Below are 20258 nucleotides of genomic sequence, written 5' to 3'. Positions count from 1 at the left end.
AAGATCCTCACATACACACTCCCCTTGTTCATTAATTTTTCCTGGGATGTCCTTCTTGGAACCTGTTTCTGCCTTAAAATACCTTTACATACCCTCCCATTTTCACTAAAATTTGTATGACTGCCAATTGTGCCTGCCATCATGTTATCCTTAGCTGCCTTCTTTGCTAGATTCGATTTTCTAGTAAGTTCCTTCAATTTCTCCTTACTTCTACAGCCATTTCTAACTGTATTTCTTTCGAATCTGCACCTCCTTCTTAGTCCCTTTATTTCTCTATTATAATAACGTGGGTCTTTACCATTCCTTTCCACCCTTAAAGGTACAAACCTGTTTTCACATTCCTTAACAATTGCTTTAAACCCATCCAAGAGTCTGTTAAATATTTTCTTACCGTTTTCCACCTATCATAGTTCCTTTTTAAAAACTGCCTCCTGCCTGATTTATCAGCCATATTTAAGACCTGCCTTTCTATCACATTTATTTTTAACTACGACAAAAACACCTTCATGATCACTAATACCATCTATTACTTCTATTTCTCTATAGAGCTCATCTGGTTTTACCAGCACCACATCCAGTATATATACATGCATGATCTATCTTACAAGATTCAGTTCTTTTTTATGTCCATAACTTTGTTATGAATTTAACTTTGCTCAATGTCAAAATCAAGAGACTTATTGAAAGAATCAACATTTTCTTCAGGAGAACCATTTGAATAGTTGAGGTTCTTAAAGTCGTCATTTTCATCAAGGGGAATCAGATGCAAGATGGATCCAATATCTGCTAGCTTTGCTGCAGTTATTGGTTTTCCTTTTAGATACAATGGCACCAGCTCCCACAGAAATTCACCTTTGGGTCTTCCCCGGGTTGTCTTCTTTAGATTTACAACCAGTTCATCTTCACTTCCAAAATCAGTCTTCATATACAGGCGAAAAGGCTCCTCATGATAATTAAGTTTTAATTGTCTCACTTTCAACCAGTTCATTTTCCTATTATCTTCAGCTGTTTTTCTGTTGGTAATGTTCTGTTCAATTGTCTTCGTCCCTATGAAGTCTTCATTGTCCATGCTGGTTACACAAAAGGGTTCTTCTTTCTACAAGTTCTCATTAATTTTATATAATCATCAGATGTGTACAACCTTTGCTGATGCTTCAAAACATTCTCTATATCTGAAAATTGTCTGTGATTTGGAAGGTAGCTATGTCTTGAGATTAAATATTAGAAGTTACTGTTTTCAGTGTTGGATGATTGTTATGAATTTCCATGATAAGTACAATGTTGATATTTTGATTTTGTCCACCACAGGAATCTGACCATGAATCCGGTAGCAGATCAGATGCCGAGATTATAAAGTCACAGCTGTCTCTTGTATAACATGACATTGGTGGGTAAACGAGGCATGGGCGTGGTTTTCTCCATGTCAAATGTTAAGCATTGTGTGTCAATACATCCACTCGCTTTCAGCAGATCACGCTTAATTTTGGCCTGAGCATCAGTATCCAAACTGATGTATTTTTCTTGGTGTGATTTAAGCCTGTCATGATTTGGTCCGTTAGTCTGCATTTGAACATGAAGTTTATCACAGGAATTGCAAGTGTCTTTTTTGAGAGGTTTGATTTTAAGATTGAATTTATAAAAAATTATCTTATATGTTGCTAAATACACAGGATCATCTGTCTCACTTAAGTCATCCCTGGTGGCAAATATTCTGCAGACACAACGCTCCTTCAGAAATGCGATGTGAATCTAGTTACGGCATTCACGTGGGCCTCAACCTTTCCCACTTTATGGGGCCTCCTTACTTCAACACTCTTTGACCGAGCTCGATAGCTACATTCGCTTAGATGCGGCCAGTATCCTGATTTCGGAAGATAGTGGGTTCTAGCCCCACTGTCAGCAGCCCTGAAGATGTTCTTCCGTGATTCCCCATTTTCACACCAGGTAAATGCTGTGGCTGTACGGCCGCTTCCTTCCCACTTCCAAACTTTTCCTCTCCAATCGTCGTCAAAATACCTATCTGCGTCGGTGCGACGTAAAGCAACTTGAAAAAAATTGCAACCCTCTTTGGTCACTCAGATGTAATCCTCCATGTGCCTTCTTGAGAGGAGTATTTATTCTACATGGAGAAATACACAGCGTTTTGCAAAACATATCCCTGCATACACGAACTCATGTCAATGAATATATTCTTGAAAACTGTCTCTTGGTTGTATCTTGTCCATATTGCCTTTTCTTTGGAGGTTCTGTCACTGGGCTTGCAATGAATGCATTCGGTGCTGTATATTCTCCTAAATTCCAAAATCTTTCAAACTGTTTCTTTCTGTTATCTACACTAACCTCGAAATTGCACTGAAGAGGGCAGCGGCAATCATGATCCTTGAACACCTTTGACTCAACATATCGATGCTTCTAGTTGTGGTAAGATTCATTCAAATGTCGCTTTCTTCTCTTGTCCTGTCGTCTCTCATTCTCAATTTTCCTTTTCCTGCCTCTAGGTTTGCGTCCTGTCGTCAGATGACATCTCTTTTCCTGTAAACAAGAAATATAATAAGAGAACAGTTCTATTTATATTTAAGCATTGCGTTACCCACTGGAATATTGTACCAGTAAAATAGCCCGACTTTATTGATTAATTTTAAAGTTACCACGAAGTAGGTGTCACGGGAATACTGGGTGATTTCTAGCTAGGGCTTGGTACAGGAGACAAGAATTTTTTTTAAGAGATTGAATAAGTTTTTTATTCAGAAAGTGCATTTCAAAGTGCATATCACCTTACTGTTGATAGTCGCTGTCTTCAACATCGGCTTTTGATGACCCGTGCTCCCAGTTCACCAGGGTGAACAGGGCTGGAACACGTTCTGGAAGTTGCCAATATTACGTTGAGATAAGGCCGGAACAACCACGTTGTTTTGATATGAGTTTGAGTCTCTAACTTTCGACGTTCTGGGCGATCTCCGACGTTCTCCGAGGATCTCCGACGATGTTGCGGGGTAATCACTCGTCACATAACTTACACGAGTGTCCAAATTTACACAGTCCCCCGACACATTGGTTTAACAGCACTGTTTCATTTAATATGGTTAGGATATGCCGTCGAATTCACTCTTAATCTTGTAGATAGAATTTATAAGTTCACTAAAGATGAAGATGCTGGTAGCATCGAGATTGGAAGGAAATAAAGCACAGATCATCAATAGAAATAACGAAATTGAAAATTGTTCACGCACTTGGCACAGTTCGTGGTGATTTTCTACTAAATTATGTAGTACTTGACATTGAAGGAAATGTATGACTGCTCAAGAGTTTATCAAAGACACCGCTGTCGGTCATGCAATAATACTAAACACCTTGACGAAGAAATAAGTTTGAAATGAAAAGCACAGTTCGTTGTTAGGCGCACTTGACATAAAAAACATAGGTGACTGTTCGAGAGTTTATCAAAGATACTGCTGTCAGTCACACACAAATAATTTACACACTGTTCAGAAGAAATAATACAGAATTTTGTTTGAATTGGATAAAGAACACAGTGTGAGTTCGGAGTGAAACACTGATGTCGTAACACGATTATGATAATCACTTGCAGTAACATTCATGTGAAAGTTTGAACACTTTAATAAACACACTTGTTCATTAATGAAATTGCGCTGACTGAGATTTAACAAAATGTCACAGTTAATAGTATAACGTATTAGTGTCACATTGTAATTAATGACATGTTTGTTCAGAGATTAACTTCTGCTGACTGAGACTTAAAAAGAAATATCACAGTCCCTAGTATACCGCAGTAGTGTCACATTGAAATTAATATTGATTCTGAGACTAAGTTTCACACAGGTAACGTGGTAATAAACTCTGTTCTACAAGAAGAAAGTAAGTTATATCGAGAAGTTTCTACAAGCGCACAGAATATAAGTCAACCCAACTGTTGTCACCTAAGTACAATATATTACTTGTCATAATCAGAGTTCAAACACACGCAAAATTTATAAGTTCAACTTCACGGATATAATCCGAGTCTACTATATAAAGACTTTGAATAATTAGAACTTCAACACACGCCAATATCGTATGTTCAACTTCGACTAATAGACACAATGTCCGTCATAAAGACTTTGTTAATTTTTGTAGTTTAACACGCGCACAAATTATAAGTTCAACACGCCTGTCAGAGTTTAAGTCCCACATGAAGACTTTGAATATTCGAAGATAGCCCATGTCAGCACTTCGACGAACACTGCAGCGTGGAGAGTCAGGTTGGACACCCAATTATGAATGTGTAATCGGGTCAAGTGAGCTCAGCTTATATTCAGTTTGGGGCTCCTACGTCATCAGATAACGTAATCTCTTCGAAGTTGATTATCTCGCGAATCACTTGACGGATTTACTTGAGATTCACAATTTGAGACATTTATGTTATACTCTTCAAAATGGCGTATCGCTCAAGTCGCTGCGATTACTATTAGAGACGTTTTGAATTTTTTCGCTCGAATCTTCGCGAAGGGGGTGACGTTCATATCCAGAACATACCAGGTCAGGCAGGCTACACGTGGCGTCAGGCGGGTAGTCTATATTGTCCCTGAACTACGTCACACTCATAGCTGTCGCTGGCTCGCCTGCTCGCTCCTCCGAACGTAAACAAACCAAGTTCGCGTTGAACGTCTTGCGTGATGATGAAGTACAATTAATAGTAAAAAAATACGGCATGTGCTGGTCGTAACCGGTACAATATATTGGTACGAAAATAAGAACTGACATACCTCTGTGTCATCTTCTTTATCCGAATGAGATGATTCCGGCCTGTAATTAGGGTAATCCATTCTGTCACCCTGAAAATATAATATTATGTACAACAGGTAGTTTTACAAAGCATACGGATAATCTCCATTTCCTTAACAGCAATGCGTTACGCTTACCTCTCTGGATTGATTGTTTGGGTTCTGCAATAAATCTTACAGATCAGGAACATTTTCTGGAATTACTTCCCCATTTTCACCGACTAGTCCAGAAAAGACAATGATGTCACTTTCATTTCAATCTTCAGTACATTTGGAACAGTTAGATACACTACCATCATTTTATGACTCTTCCTGCAACATTAAAAGGATTGTAAGTTAAAAAGTAATAATGAAACCTATCAAGATTCAGTAGAACATGCGTATGTGTATCAATATGAAGCTAACGTCACTGAGCTTCTGCGGACATAGTTTACCAATGAATCATGTAAGAAAACGTTTTAAATCACAAGAAAGTATGCAAAAAATAAACATCGAGGGCGTAAACCTCACTAACTGCTGATCGATTCATACGTTTTGTCACAAGCCCTTAAGTAGATAATTATAATAAATGACTTGGTTAAATAAATGAAATCAATTTCTGTTTCATAATTAGCTAGAACATTATTAATTGTAAAACTATTATCACAAATCACATGAATATAACCATGGCCGGACTACACTAAATGCCGTGACAATGGAGATCCGACAACGTCGCTTGGAATCAAGCCTGTGACTTCCTTGTACGTAATTTGTAAACAAGTCTAACGTGGTGTATCATTATATTTTGTGTTGTGCGTGAATTAACTTGATGGCATTGTTTTAAATTCAGAGTATACTGAAGATTTTTTTATGTGTTACATTTTTAAAAATTAACCTATACTCAGCACGGCTCTACTTTTAAATTGACGTTTTGTCAGATTTTGACTCTGTCAGGTGGTTATGGACTGAAGCATAGAGATTCAACCAATCCCAAGCTGCCATTCATATCGATTTATATCGGCAGAACACGATCTCGAAACCTAGTTGACAATTGTAATATTTTAATTCACCACGCGGTTAACCTATCTCGCTCAACGTGTGTGGTATTCGGTACGGTTCGCGATCTTTTGGATTTTCCTTCAGTAATGAGTGTGCTTTTCATATTTTGGAGGGTTCCAGTGACTCTGAGATCAGTGGAGTGTTCCCTTGTTAGACCATAACCTCCTTCCTGTGCAGAGAGTAGCGGTGAGTGATGTGTTATTTCCTCATTCTCTTTTATTCTTAGTAATATATTCTCTTATTAGTGTCAGATGTTGTTAGTAAGTCTAGTTTTTGTGAATTTGTTTTGCATCCATATTCATTAGTTTTTCTGAGTACGGTATTACATTTTACAAGGGCTGTTTACCGCAGCCGTACAGCATCAGCTGTTCTCGCGGGGGTAGGGCGCTGGCAACAGAGGAAAGGCGATGCTCATTTGTTTTGCGAAACTTGAATTTAGAAGTAAGGCCGTGTGGAGTACACACGCTATTTGGTATCCTGGGACATTAATTTACGGCAAAGTTATGCTTTCTCATGTTGCCGTATGTTTAATAGTGAAAAACCACATCGTTTAGAAGCCAATCTGTGTTTGTATTTTTAAAATTCAGTAGTTTAAAAGAGCAGCATGATTGTGTTATTTTATTTTACGTTGCACAAGTATGACAACCACAACTAGAGATATGCTTAATTTCAGATGCCCTGGCATTGCTGTCTTCCTTCGTGCTCCAGCAACTATGATTCTAATCAAGAAGGATACATTTCAGTGTTCAGGTTTCCTAAGGATGATGCAATGAAAGCTTCGTGGTTGAAATGTATCCCCAGAGACAACTGGAACCCAACTTCATCTAGTGTAGTCTGTGCAAAACACATGGATCCCGAAGAAGTGAAAATATTTGAGACTTACGTTGATCACAATAGTGAAAGGAAAACAAGGAAAAAAGATAGGCCTACATTAAAGTCTGGTGCTCTCCTGAGGATATTACCAAACCTTCCCTGTTATTTAACCAAACCCAGACCATCCACAAGCAAAACTCCAGATGACAGACAGGCGTAAAGAAATTCAGAAAAGATCGGAGGAGGAATTTCAAAAAATTGTTGATCAAGAGCAAAATTGTAGATTTTGTAGCCTTAAAAGATTGTAAAACCCTCCTCGCTCACTGTTTAGGGAACAGATGGTTGAGATAAAGTAGTGAAAATTAATTTGTATTTTACACTCTGTCAGTCAATGTTGTACCAAAAGTTGAGGTAGCAATAAAAGTGTCAATCAATCAATACTGATCTGCATTTAGGGCAGGCGCCCAGGTGGCAGACTCCCTATCTGTTGTTTTCCTAGCCTTTTCTTAAATAATTTCAAAGGAATTGGAAATTAATTGAACATCTCCCTTGGTAAGTTATTCCAATCCCTAACTCCCCTTCCTATAAATGAATATTTGCCCCAAATTATTCTTTTGAATTCCAGTTTTATCTTCATATTGTGATCTTTCCTACTTTTAAAGATGTCACTCAATCTTATTCGTCTACTAATGTCATTCCACACCATCTCTCCGCTGATAGCTCGGAACATACCACTTAGTCGAGCAGCTCGCCTTCTTTCTCCGAATTCTTCCCAGCACAAACTTTGCAACATTTTTGTAACGCTACTCTTTTGTCGGAAATCACCCAGAAAAAATCGAGCTGCTTTTCTTTGGATTTCTTCCAGTTCTTGAATCAGGTAATCCTGGTGAGGGTCCCATACACTGGAACCATACTCTAGTTGGGGTCTTACCAGAGACTTACATGCCCTCTCCTTTACATCCTTACTACAACCCCTAAACACCCTCATAACCATGTGCAGAGATCTGTAGCCTTTTTCTACAATCCCATTTATGTGATTACCCCAATGAAGATCTTTCCTTATATTAACACCTAGTTACTTACAATGATCCCCAAAAGGAAATTTAACCCCATCAACGCAGTAATTAAAACTGAGAGGACTTTTCCTACTTGTGAAACCCACAACCTGACTTTTAACCCCGTTTATCATCATACCATTGTCCACCGTCCATCTCACAACATTATCGAGGTACCGTTGCAGCTGCTCACAACCTTGCAACTTATTTATTACTCTATACAGAATAACATCATCTGCAAAAAGCCTTACACCTGATTCCACTTCTTTACTCATATCATATATACATAAAAGAAAATATAAAAGTCCAATAATACTGCCCTTAGGATTTCCCCTCTTAATTTTTACAGGGTCAGATAAAGCTTCGCCTACTCTAATTCTCTGAGATCTATTTACTAGAAATATAGCAACCCATTCAGTCACTCTTCTGTCTAGTCCAATTAAACTCATTTTTTCCAGTAATCTCCCATGATCCACCCTATCAAATGTTTTAGACAGGTCTATCGCGATTCAGTCCATTTGACCTCCTGAATCCAAGATATCTACTATATCTTGCAGGAATCGCACAAGTTGAGCTTCAGTGGACTAACCTTTCCTAAAAGCGAACTGCCTTCTATCGAACCAGTTATTAATTTCGCAAACATGTCTAATGTAATCAGAAATAATGCCTTCCCAAAGCTTACATGCAACGCATGTCAAACTTACTGGCCTGTAATTTTTAGCTTTATGTTTATCACCCTTTCCTTTATACACAGGGGCTACTATAGCAACTCGCCATTCATTTGGCATAGCTCTTTCAACCACATAATAATCAAATAAATACTTTAGATATCGTACTATATCTCAACCCATTGTCTTTAGTATATCCCCAGAAATCTTATCAATTCCAGCCGCTTTTCTAGTTTTCAACTTGTATATCTTATTGTAAATATCATTATCATATGCAAATTTTAATACTTCTTTAGCATTAATCTCCTCCTCTATCTTCTTTCAGCTATAAGTATAGTTTGTATCAATTTAGACGCGTTCCTTTTGGGACCCGTATGAGCTCGGCAGCTCTAATTCGCGCACTAAGTATTGCCTTGGTAGATAATACTGGAGGTTATGCTACGATTTATATCGACGACTTGATTATAGCGTCTAGTACCTTTGAAGCGCACTTGGGCCACTTGGAGAGGGTTTTTTCCTAAATTAGAGTATGCTGGTTTTACTCTGAAACTTGACAAGTGTGTTTTCAGTAGACGAGAGGTGACTTTTGGGGGCATCGTGTATCGGCGATGGGAGTGACGCCTTAGAGCACAAGAATTGAAAAAATATTGAATACTAGGACACCTAAAAATATTAAGGAGCTCAGATCGTATATTGGTGAATGTAATTTTTTCAGACGATTTGTAGTGAGATTTGGTAACTTACTAGAGCCATTTAGGAACTATTGAAAGCTGGCAGTAAGTGGGAGTGGGCACATGGTCATGATAGCGCTTTCCAGGAATTAAAAGGATTCAGGCAGGCGGTTGTTTTGAGATACCCCATGGCCGATAGGAAGTATGTGTTGCTGACGGACGGCTCTCACTGTGGTATCGCTGGTGCACTATGTCAAGTAGATGATGATGGTTATTTAGGGATTGTGTCTTTACCTTCCAGAGGTTTAAGTGCTGCTGAAAAACGTTATTCTATAACGGAACTTGAATTCCTAGCTATCGTATACTCTGAGTAAATTTAGGATGTATGTTTTAGGTACCGAATTTGAAATTAGGACGGATCATCATGTTCTTTCTTTTGTATCCAAGTGTAAATTATCATCTAACAGAGTTAGTAGATGGATACTCGCCCTACAAGAGTATGATTTTAAAGTAACTCACATTCAGGGAAAGAATAATGTCCTTGTTGATTTATTGTCACGTGGTCCGAAGTTTTGCGAAGAATGTAGCCTTCTAGAGCCACGTGAGGGCATTATTATATGTGTATGTCTTTCCAAGGAAAATGAAACTGCGCTAGATAGACTACTTAGCCTATTGGTTGAACAGTCGGCAGACGAGGAATGTCGGGAACCTTTGTCTATACTTCAGGGAGGAGAGCAGCTCAACGTGTCGCATGCTAGGCACACGTACAAACTGGTTAACGGGTTTTTAGCCAGGAAGTGTGGCGAGGATCTCTGTGGGATTTGTGTACCCAAAGCGCTACGTGTGGAATTGATTTGGTTTATCCACAAGGAATTAGGGCATTATGGAGCTAATAAAGTTCTGTATGAGATCCAACAGAATTTTATATGGGACAAGATGGGAAGAGATATCAGAAAAATTCTTTCCACTTGTGATCTGTGTCAGCGTAGCAAAGTTCCTAACCGCTATTTAGTAGGACCTCGTCAGGCAGTAATCTCAGAAAGACCTGGTGACCTGGAGTGTACTGGCCTGTTCGGACCTGTGGTAAAGGGACAGTTCGGCTTCCAATATATTTTATTCATTATTGATGCCTTCTCGAAGTGGGTCAGATTATATGGTATGAGAAAAGCCACTGGAAAATCTTGTAGTCGTATAATCCAAGAGAAGTATATCCCTGAATTAGGTACTCCTCTTAGAATCTTATCAGACAGTGGACCGCAGTTTATTTCGAGAAAATGGAAGTCGATAATTAGAGAGCTAGGTATTACGCAGTTCCATTCATCCATTAGGTACCCTCAGGGCAATATGTGTGAGCGCGTTATGGAAGAGTTATCTCGCATGTTTAGGTGCTTAGTGTTCGATAAGCATACAGCCTGGGTGGCTCATTTATCCCTTATAGAGACATGGATCAATGCAGTTCAACATGAAAGCACTAGACTGACGCCGTCACAAGTTCATTTTAGTCGTAAGCCCCAGAATGAACTAGTTAGAGTGTTAGGTTTGCCTGAGGAACCACCTCGTATTGCTGAATTTTACGTCCGACTGGCACGGGAGAACGTGATTAAATCTGGAGATAAACGTAAAAGGCAGCAGAAACGTAAGGTACTTGATGACTTTGAGGTAGGTTATCTTGTTTTGGTGAGAGTTCCCATGTTGTCAAACAGTGAGGATAAGGTAACCAAGAAATTGTTTCTTTTATATCAAGGTTCTTATAAAGTATATAGGAAACTAGGACCCTATGCTTACAAGTTAGCGGATGGCGAGAGCGTATTGAATGGCTCATATAACATTAGTAGTTTACGGAGATACCTGTCGTGTGAGGTGGCTGAACCGGATTGTGAGATATAGGTCAGTAGCACGGGGAAGTTGCTACCTGTTATGTCAGACTACGAGCGGAGGGAGTTTACCTCTCAATTGTGGTGGTATTTCCTGGTTGCTTTTGTAAACAAGGGAGTTATTTGGGTGTAGCGATAGATTTACGCTCGTTCATTGATAATAGACCGTCTGTGCTCTGTATGTGAGGCCATGAAATTCTCTATTTTATCTATTTTCTGAGATATTACCAAAGGCTAATTAAAGCTGACGATGGCAAGTAATTAAGTTTCCCATATGTTCATTCCTAACTTGCAATAATTTTACCGTGAGCTTAAATCGCGTGTGTTTTCGTGTGAAGTGTAGGCTATTATATGATACTTCAAAATAAGGTTGAAACACTCGAGAGAGTGATTAGGTGTAAACTGGCTGTATCATATGTTTTACATGGTTTTGGTGTAAAGGATTAGAAGAGAACTTGTTACTGATATCTAGCAAAGAATGTCGGAAAGATGGAGGGTAAAAGGACTAATAGACACTCGGGAGAGTTTGTAATCTGAATTGTGTATATATTATATTTTCAAAGATAACCATGTTTTTAAAAAAATGGTAATTTGCTCATGTTGGGCATAATTTAGTATCTAAACCTCAAGATGAACTGAAATAACAGACATTCGCAATGGTAAGCAGTCTAAGACTGATATGGAGACAGTGAGATATAATTAACTGTATGAAAATAGTGTAGCTCGTAATGGGCAGTTAATAGATGTATTTCAAGTCAATGTGGGAGTAAGTGTGTGAGTTCTCAACTCATGTGATACTTGTTAAGAACTCACGGGGGCATATGTAACGTTCCAGACGTCACAGTGTAATTGTGGTAATTTTATTATGTTTAATTAATTCAAGTATGATATATTTGTACGTCATGATATTTATCTTCGTTTGTAATTTTATTATAATTCATGTTTGATCATTTGCTCACTATCATTTCATTACTTTGTAACTACGACTTTTAAACGAGGGCTGAATATCCTTATATTAACATAGATTCTTGCGACATTCGTTTAAATTTAGCTTGCAGTAAATTTTCCTCTATCGTGCCACATCACCGAGGAAGGAGTGACAAATTTAGACATCAAATTCTGGGTAAAGCGGGCACGTGTTCAAGCGTTGTAACCGCAGCTACTGTATTTCGAGCTGAGTAATTCAACCTGGTCACCGCCTATATTTTCAAAGGAGCGTCCCGTTGTCATGGGTACTGAGTGAAATGGCAACTGGAAGAACAGTTGATAGCATCGTTTGGATCCATCATCTTCAATATTATGAGTGGAGAGAGACGTGTCATCTGATTGGACCACGTGTAGCGACCTGTAATTAGAGCCAGGAAAGGTTATAAAAGGGCGTGCTGGAGCTCTTGGGTGGATTCTCTCTGCGACTTCGATTCTCTCTGCGACTTCATTCTATTCTGTTCGATTCTGTCTTGTATTTCGCTTGAGGTCTGAGGACTTGTCTTATGGTTGTTGTACCATAGTGGACTAGTGTGATAGTTTATCACTTCTACATTCATTACTTCGTTACCACGACGTGGTACTTAGGAATTTCTGAATGATGGGTGTATAGCCACTCTCATCAGGAAGTACGACCAGCCGAACAGCTCTGTATTATACCAGTTTGTACCAGTCTAAGACAATAGGTAGCATTAAACTAGATAAAAATGAAACTTCGGTGCACATTTTCAGTAAAGATGGAAGGATTGTTAATTGAGTATCCTCTCCACATAACCCAAGGAAGTTTTCTAACTATGATTTAGGGCTCATCTCCAATATATGGGATAGAGCATAATAGGGAGTGTTAGTGTCGAAGCCATCTTCCAATTAGTGGTAGGTGCACTTGGCAAGGCAGGAATGGTACTTGGCGGCAGATGGAAATACCTCAAAGACGACCGGTAGTTTCCCAGCTACAAGGACGGAGGCGTTCTCAGGACAAGCAGAACAAGACTACATGGTGAGCAAGCGAGTTAAAAATATTGCAAGTTTTCACGAAGTAGAGTCAGTCAATTTTTTTTGTTAAATTCATTTCCTATTTTAAATTCAGTTCTCGTCAAACCGTCGTCATTTATATTCCATATAATAAATAGTATTTTCCTAGTTCATTTTAATCAGTCTGCCTTAATTAGCCTTTAGCTTAATGATTAGTGCACTGGGATGAGAGTCCGTCCGAGCTTTATTATAAATTTTTGTTTTTAGGTCATAAACTTAAAGACTGGCGTCCTTAGCTTGGATAGTTGCATTTCTCGTTCAATTGTTCTCCAAGAGTGGTACGTCACACTAGTATGGGTCCTTGTAGTAGTAGTAGTAATTTATTGAACATTACAGGCTGTTCGCCCAAGATACATGTTCACATTGCCAGATTACAAGAAACAGAAAAAAAAGAACCATTAGAATAAACTAAACTAAACAATTATAGACAGATCCATAAACTCACCAACTAAATCTACTGAGCGGTCTCTTACATGGGCGGATGTCCAGTCCACATGTAAGGGCCAACCCTGCAACCCTATAATAATTCTATTAAGTTGCCACTACATGAGGCAGAATGAACCATTAAAACAAACGAAACTAAACAATTATAAACAGATCTATAAACACTCCAAATAAATCAACTAAGCGGTCTCTTACATGGGCGGATGACCAGTCCACATGTAAGGGCCAACCCTGTAACACTATAATCTAATCCTAAAGTAAAGACAAGAACTAAACTTAAGAACATCTACCGCTGCTGCTCGGCCGTGTCATCACCCCTGGTGAGAAGAAGCCGCCCTCCCGATGATGACACGACCGGCCCTATCCGTGGAGCCCTAAGAAGGACCCCCACAACTTACCAGATGATCGTGTGTTTCTCTCACCATTCCATTGCGGCCGGCCACATAAAGCTGGAGCCGCTCTCTTCCCTACCACTAATCTACTGAACGGTCCCCTACATGGGCGGATGACCAGTCCACATGTAAGGGCCAACCCTGCAAAACAGAATAATCATTGAAGCAAACGAAACTGAACAATTATACACAGATCTATAAACACATCCCACTTCTCACATTTCTCCCTTTTACATTTTTCGGGTGGGCCCGTCCCACCCATTCTTTTACGGTTATATCCTGTTCTCCCTTGCCCCTCATTCCTTACCATCCCCTTTACGGTTGTATCCTGGTCTCTCTTGCTCCTCATTCCTTACCATTCCCTGCTATGCGTGAATAGTGAGAGAAACGTACTTGCCTAAATGTACACCTACATCTGCATCCTACCCTGTCAGCATGTCTAATGAAATCATTACTACAAGCTGACGTTTCTAACATTTAAAATGCTAAGTGCCAATCTCCTACTGACCTATTTATGCTATCTACCTCACTATTTACATTCCAAGATCTTGCATCATATACAACCTCGTATTTCTTTCATACATTGCTTTTTCACTGCACATAAGAACTTATTCAGGCCGTTGCCGTTTCTCCACTGATTCGCTACCCATATAATAATTTTCTGTTCATCTTTTTGTCTACACATTTCCAGTTGCTTGGTATTTAGGAGTTTTTCTCTTAGTTCCTCTGTTCCTATACAGCCACAAAGTAAATGTAAATCATCATTCTTAGCTTTACATAGTATACACTGAGAGCTCTCTTTACTTCTGATCCATCCTTTGTTTCTATGCAGCCCCAACAACCACCATAATAACCCACTCTTAACTCTTCCATCTCCAAATCTTATGCTTAAGTTGGAGATCTGGTAGACCTTATAGAATAAGCTGAGCGACGGCCTTTCTCTACATTCTTCCAAGCATTTCTGCATCTGAATGTCTTTAATTCTCAATGTCAGGGCCCTCTGCATTCTGCGATTATTCCCCTTCCATCCCTCTCGCCAGATATATCCCATACCCAATCCCTCAACATAACTTTTGATTTTTGCTAACCAACTCTCATCATACATTCCTTCCAGTTCATATCTATATATTTCCTGCATCAGAAAACCGCCACCTCCCCGTCTTAGTCTGGACCAATAATTTAATACTCTTTTGACGCAGTTTAACTCGATAAACTCTCCGCATAAGATTAATGCCCCCACATTAGCTGTGCATTGCGGTAGCCTCATAACAGCCTTACTGAAATTATATGTTATTTGATTCAGGCTTACCCTTTTCTTTTCTAATCCCCACAGTTCGACCCCATATAAAGCTCTGCTCAGGACTAGAGATTTCAGTATTAGCCTGAGTATTTTATAGCTTACTCCTGGATACTTAGCTACTAGAATTTTTATTGCTGCTAGGGCTGCTATCCCTCTAAGTTTGCATCTCTTGATGTGGTCTTCCCACCCTCCTTTCTTATTCAGTATCATCCCTAGATATTCTAATCTGTCTACTTCCTCTATTCTTGCTCCCTGTACCAACCATTCCTTTCCTTTTCTTGCCCTCCTTCTCTTACTTACAATCATCACCTTCGTTTTAGTATAGTTAATTTTTAGTGACCATTTATTTGCATAATCTTCTAGTTTATCCAGGCTTTTCTTCAATCCTCCCCTAGTCAGCGTCATTAGCAAGATATCGTCCGCGAAAATCAGGCCTGGGATCTCCATATTACCTACCGTTGGTACAGCCCACTTTGCCTCACCGTGTTCGTCTAGTATGTCATTAATAAACAAAATGAATAATATGGGTGATAGTTTGCATCCTTGTTTGAGCCCCAGCTTACACTCTATCGGATTACTTATTACATTGTCTTCTAGTTTAACGCTATTATATACTCTATGGTATAGCGCCTCTATCGCACGTATCATTTTCCTGGAAACACCCAGCTTCCCTAATTTTTCTATTAACGCCTTTCTGCTTACTGTATCAAACGCTTTCTCAAAATCGACCGCTGCCAAAAATATGCTGCTACTTCCCCGCACCGTGTATTTCTCGGTTAACATTTTCACAATCATGATATTATCTATTGTTTGTCTTCCCCTTCTAAATCCTCCCTGGTATTTTGAGATTATACCGTTATTTTCGGCCCAGTCCCTTAATCTATTAGCTAAGACTCCTGTGTAAATTTTGCTCAATGTATCTAAAAGAGTTATACCTCGGTAGTTATTAGGTAAATTTCTATTCCCTTTCTTTTTATATATTGGGCATATTATCCCATACTCCCATTCCCTCGGTACCTTCGCCCCGTTGAAAATCTTATTGAATACCTTAACAATTCCTTCTACCATCGGACCGTATTTACTTATTTGTTTCCAGCATTCATTACTAATACCATTCCTCCCACCCGCTGATTTCAACTTCAGTTTCCCAATCACCCCCTGTACTTCTTCTATCGTAAAATCCCTATCTAGTTCGTGTATACTTACTTCCACATTAGACCACAAGGTCCGTTTTCTTTCCTTATACTCCCAGACGTCCCTTCCTCCTAATAGCTCACCGAAATATGTCACCCATTTTACATAGTCGATATTTCTTTTCTTCAATCCCTTCCCTCCTTTATTGATCATATTTATTCTCTCCCATATTTTTTCCGTTTGATTATTTCTGCATTCCTTGTTTATTTGCTCTGATTGCTCCTTCAACCACTGTTTCTTCTTATCTGCAATTTTGCTTTTATACTCTTTCCTCAACCTGCAGAATGCTTCACGTTCTTCTCTCCCTCCTTTTGCTCTATACTCTTTTAGCGCTCCCAACGTTGCTTTTCTGAGAGCCTCACATTCCCTGTCATACCAACCCTCCCCTTCCGTTTTTTTCCTTTTGCTGTGCCCGACTGTACGGGTCACTCTCTTCACAGGATACTGCAATAATTCGAGCGCTCTATCTGTGTTGTTTTCCATCAGCGCCCTTTCCCAGCCAATTCTAATGAGATGTATCTCTTTATCCATGAATGTAACTAGTCTTCTCTTTGAGTTCTCTGCCCATATATATTTAGTGTAGCCACTACCCCACTCTGTCATTCTTTTTCTCTCTTCCTCTTTATTTTCCTCTCGCCCCACCAAATTGACCCATACCGGAGCGTGGTGCGATTCAATCCAGTCCTCCACTATTATGTTTTTAATGTGACCTAGCAAGTCCTGTGAGCTCATTACTAAATCAATAACGCTCCCTCCTTGTTCAGTGACATAGGTCATTTTACCTTCTTTATCCCCCTCCCAAAAGCCATTCAAGATGCAGAAACTCCCGACTTCACATAATTCTAAGAGTTTTCTACCATAGTTATTGATTACCTTATCATTACTACTTCTCCCTGCTCCAACTATTAATTCTTCTTCTTTACTATACCTTGGACTTCGCTCGCCTATTCTGGCATTCCAGTCTCCAAGTAATAATATACCGTCCTCCTCATACCTCCCTCTGATGATACCGATTTCTAATAATAATTCTTCAAAGAACTTATCATTTGCATATGGAGATTCCCTGGGGTGACAGTAGGCAAAAGCCAGGCACACATGTTTCTCTCTCCCTGCTTCTCTCCCCATATTAAATCTTATCCACATGACCCCTTCAATTTCACTCTCGATATGCTCTATACATTCGTTCAGCTCTTCTTTGACTAATACTACTATTCCTCCTGGCACGCGGCCCATTTTGCTTAATCTCTTCCTTGACTTGTGCCTTACTGTGAATCCTCCCCAAGTTATCTCCCTGCCTACTTCTAGCCATGTTTCTAAAAGCGCTACAATATCGAAGCTTTCTATTAATGCTTTTACTTTTACATTGTCTATCTTTCCCAGTACACCTTCAATATTAACAAATCCTATTTTCCAGCCTAGTTACAGCTTTTTCTCCCTACTTTCCAGACCACCATCTTTAATCTTGCTTCTCGTCACCCTCTCACTCTCAGCTTCTACCTCCCTTCCATCATTCCTCGACGGTTTGTTGTCATCCTTCTTCTCTTTATCTTCTACACCTTTATTTCTTTTCCCCCATAGGTCTTTCAGGCTCCTGCTTCTTCCCCTGGTCGTAAGGTCTCCCTCTTTCTTATTCCCCCCCATATCGGTAATCAGAGCACCCTCTTTTCCTTTCGGGACCCTGTCTGCTAACACTTCTTGAACCTGCACAATTGATCTTTCACTCACACTATCTTGCACTGTACTGATTTCTTGCCTCGTTACTTCGGCCATGTTTACCACATTTCCTCCCTCCTCTTGAGCGCACTCCCGGCTCTCTCTTGGCCGTTTCGAACGTTCCTCTTCCTGTTTCAGCCCTTCCTCCATCTTTTTTAGTTTTGCTACAGACCAAACACGCCACCATACACCATTTGTTACCACTAACCTTTGATCCTTGATAAATGCTTTAAGGCCCTGATGTTTAGCTCTGCCTAAATGTTTCCGTAGGATTTTTATATTCTCACTCCCTTCTTTTCCCAGGTCTTTGCTTATCCATATCCTTTCGCCTTGTAGGTTCTTCGCGTTTCTTAGCACTATGTCCGCCATTATGGTTGACATCATCTTCACTTTTACTGGTCTCCTACCTTTCACTTTTCCTACTCTTTCAATATCGTCCATATCCACTTCACTGAAGTTAAGTTTCGGCTTATTTTGTACAAGGTCCACCACTTTATATATAAGCTGAACTCTATCTTCATTTCGTTCTTCCTGTAACCCATATATATATATGCATTTTTTCATCCTTTGTTGATTAACGATGCCGAGCTCGTTCTTCAGAAACGTCACTTCCTTTTCCAGATCTTTTACCTGCTCTTTTAGCACTCTCGTTACTCTCTCATTCTCTTCTAATCTTTTTTCTGTGGCTCCCCATTGATCCTTGAACCATGACTTCATATCTTCGAAGCCCTTGGCCTGCTCCTTTTTGAGTTCATTTACCAATATCTCTCCGGTGCTTGATTTTATCGCTTCACCTATCATTCCCTTAATTCTCTCCCAGTCCTCCCAGCTCATGTCAGGACCGGGATTCATCTCTACACCTCCCATAATTAGAAGCACCGTTATTACCGATGCTACCAGAAGGACTTCACCAATCCTCCCCAGCTCTCCATTATTCGCCACTTGCTTTGACGCCTTCTTCTGCCTGCCCCTCCAGCCACCTATCGCCGCACGATATTGCTCTATGCCGATCATGATATGCTGTTCACACCTAACCTTGTCAAATACTCACTTAGTCTTGAGATTGAAGACTCCTTCTATCTCTTATCCAGGATCACACTAGACCCCACACAGCTTGGTTCACCCAGGGGATAGACACTGCGGTTGCACTAAGTGTTAGCGTGCAATAACCAAGTTGCATGCACTGGCTCACTTTGGTAAGGGAAGACACCTATGCAATAATGACACTCAGACGTTCATACTGGCGAGAAAAACCACCGCTGCAACCTGTGCGACAAGACATTTACTGGTATCACGGTCGTGGGGTGACTGACCTTGGCAGGCTCTTTGTTCAGCTAGACGGTATGCAAACTTACATGACTTAACCTCACTATTAGCCCAGATTCACGTGCAACCAGAATTTCGCTTCCTACTCCACTTAACCCAGACTTTACCACTTGCTACCACCTCCTCATAACCAGAACACTTAGCTGCATCTCACTAATCAACTAGACATTACGTCTTCACTCGATCCTTCTTCTATTTCACTTATATATCACTCATTGCTCCCTCGCCAATCTGTAGTACTCCAATGGCAATGACGAACTGTATGGGTCCTTGTGGGACACCATGGGTAACATACTGGGCAGAGCTCGAGTAATTATTCACGGTAACGAGTTTCTTTCGTCCTGTTAAGTAATTTCGAAACCAATTCAGCGGAAGGCCACGAATTCCAGCCTTTTCTAATTTTCTTAAAATAATACTATAATCAACAGTATCAAAAGCTTTGCTAAGATCAATAAATAAGCCTGCTGCAATGTTGTTGTTATCTACGGTCGATTGTAACATTGTAATGAGATCAACAGTAGCTACTTCGGTACTAGACGTCTCCCTGAACCCATATTGCCCCTTATAGAAGACATTCTTTTCTTCACAACAGTTTCCATAATTTTGGAAACAATTGATAAAATCGAGATTGGCCTATAATCACTTGGATTTAGTCTATTCCCTCCCTTAGGCACAGGGATCACTTTAGCTATCTTTAGTTTATTGGGTATTATATCGGTAGTCAGGGACTCGTTGATGATCTCTACGCGTAATCCTATTATAGGGTTCTTTGCTTTTTTTAATAGTGAGGTAGTAATGTCATCTATTCCGCAGCTATTCATACTTTTAAGGTTAGATATGATTGACTTTACTTCTGATACATCCCTTGGGTACAGGTAAAGTGATTCAAGACTAGTAAATTCACTGAAAGCCACAGTATTATGTTCAGGAATACTTAGAGCTAGGCTTTTGGCAATGTCTATTAAAAAGGAGT

General features: G+C 39.7%; 1 long non-coding RNA gene across 1 annotated transcript; it reads right to left on the bottom strand.

The window, feature by feature from the left end:
- Positions 1-595: 595 nt before the first annotated feature.
- On the bottom strand, positions 596-5087 carry LOC137498380 (uncharacterized). Its single transcript, XR_011017769.1, has 3 exons — positions 4920-5087; positions 4764-4832; positions 596-2532 (listed from the first exon to the last, which is right to left on the bottom strand). It is a non-coding gene; the product is annotated as an uncharacterized lncRNA (long non-coding RNA).
- Between the last annotated feature and the right edge of the window lie 15171 nt (positions 5088-20258).

This window comes from Anabrus simplex, chromosome 2, assembly GCF_040414725.1.
Source record: "Anabrus simplex isolate iqAnaSimp1 chromosome 2, ASM4041472v1, whole genome shotgun sequence".
Lineage (NCBI taxonomy): Eukaryota > Metazoa > Arthropoda > Insecta > Orthoptera > Tettigoniidae > Anabrus > Anabrus simplex.
This window is presented reverse-complemented; position numbering and strand designations above follow the sequence as displayed.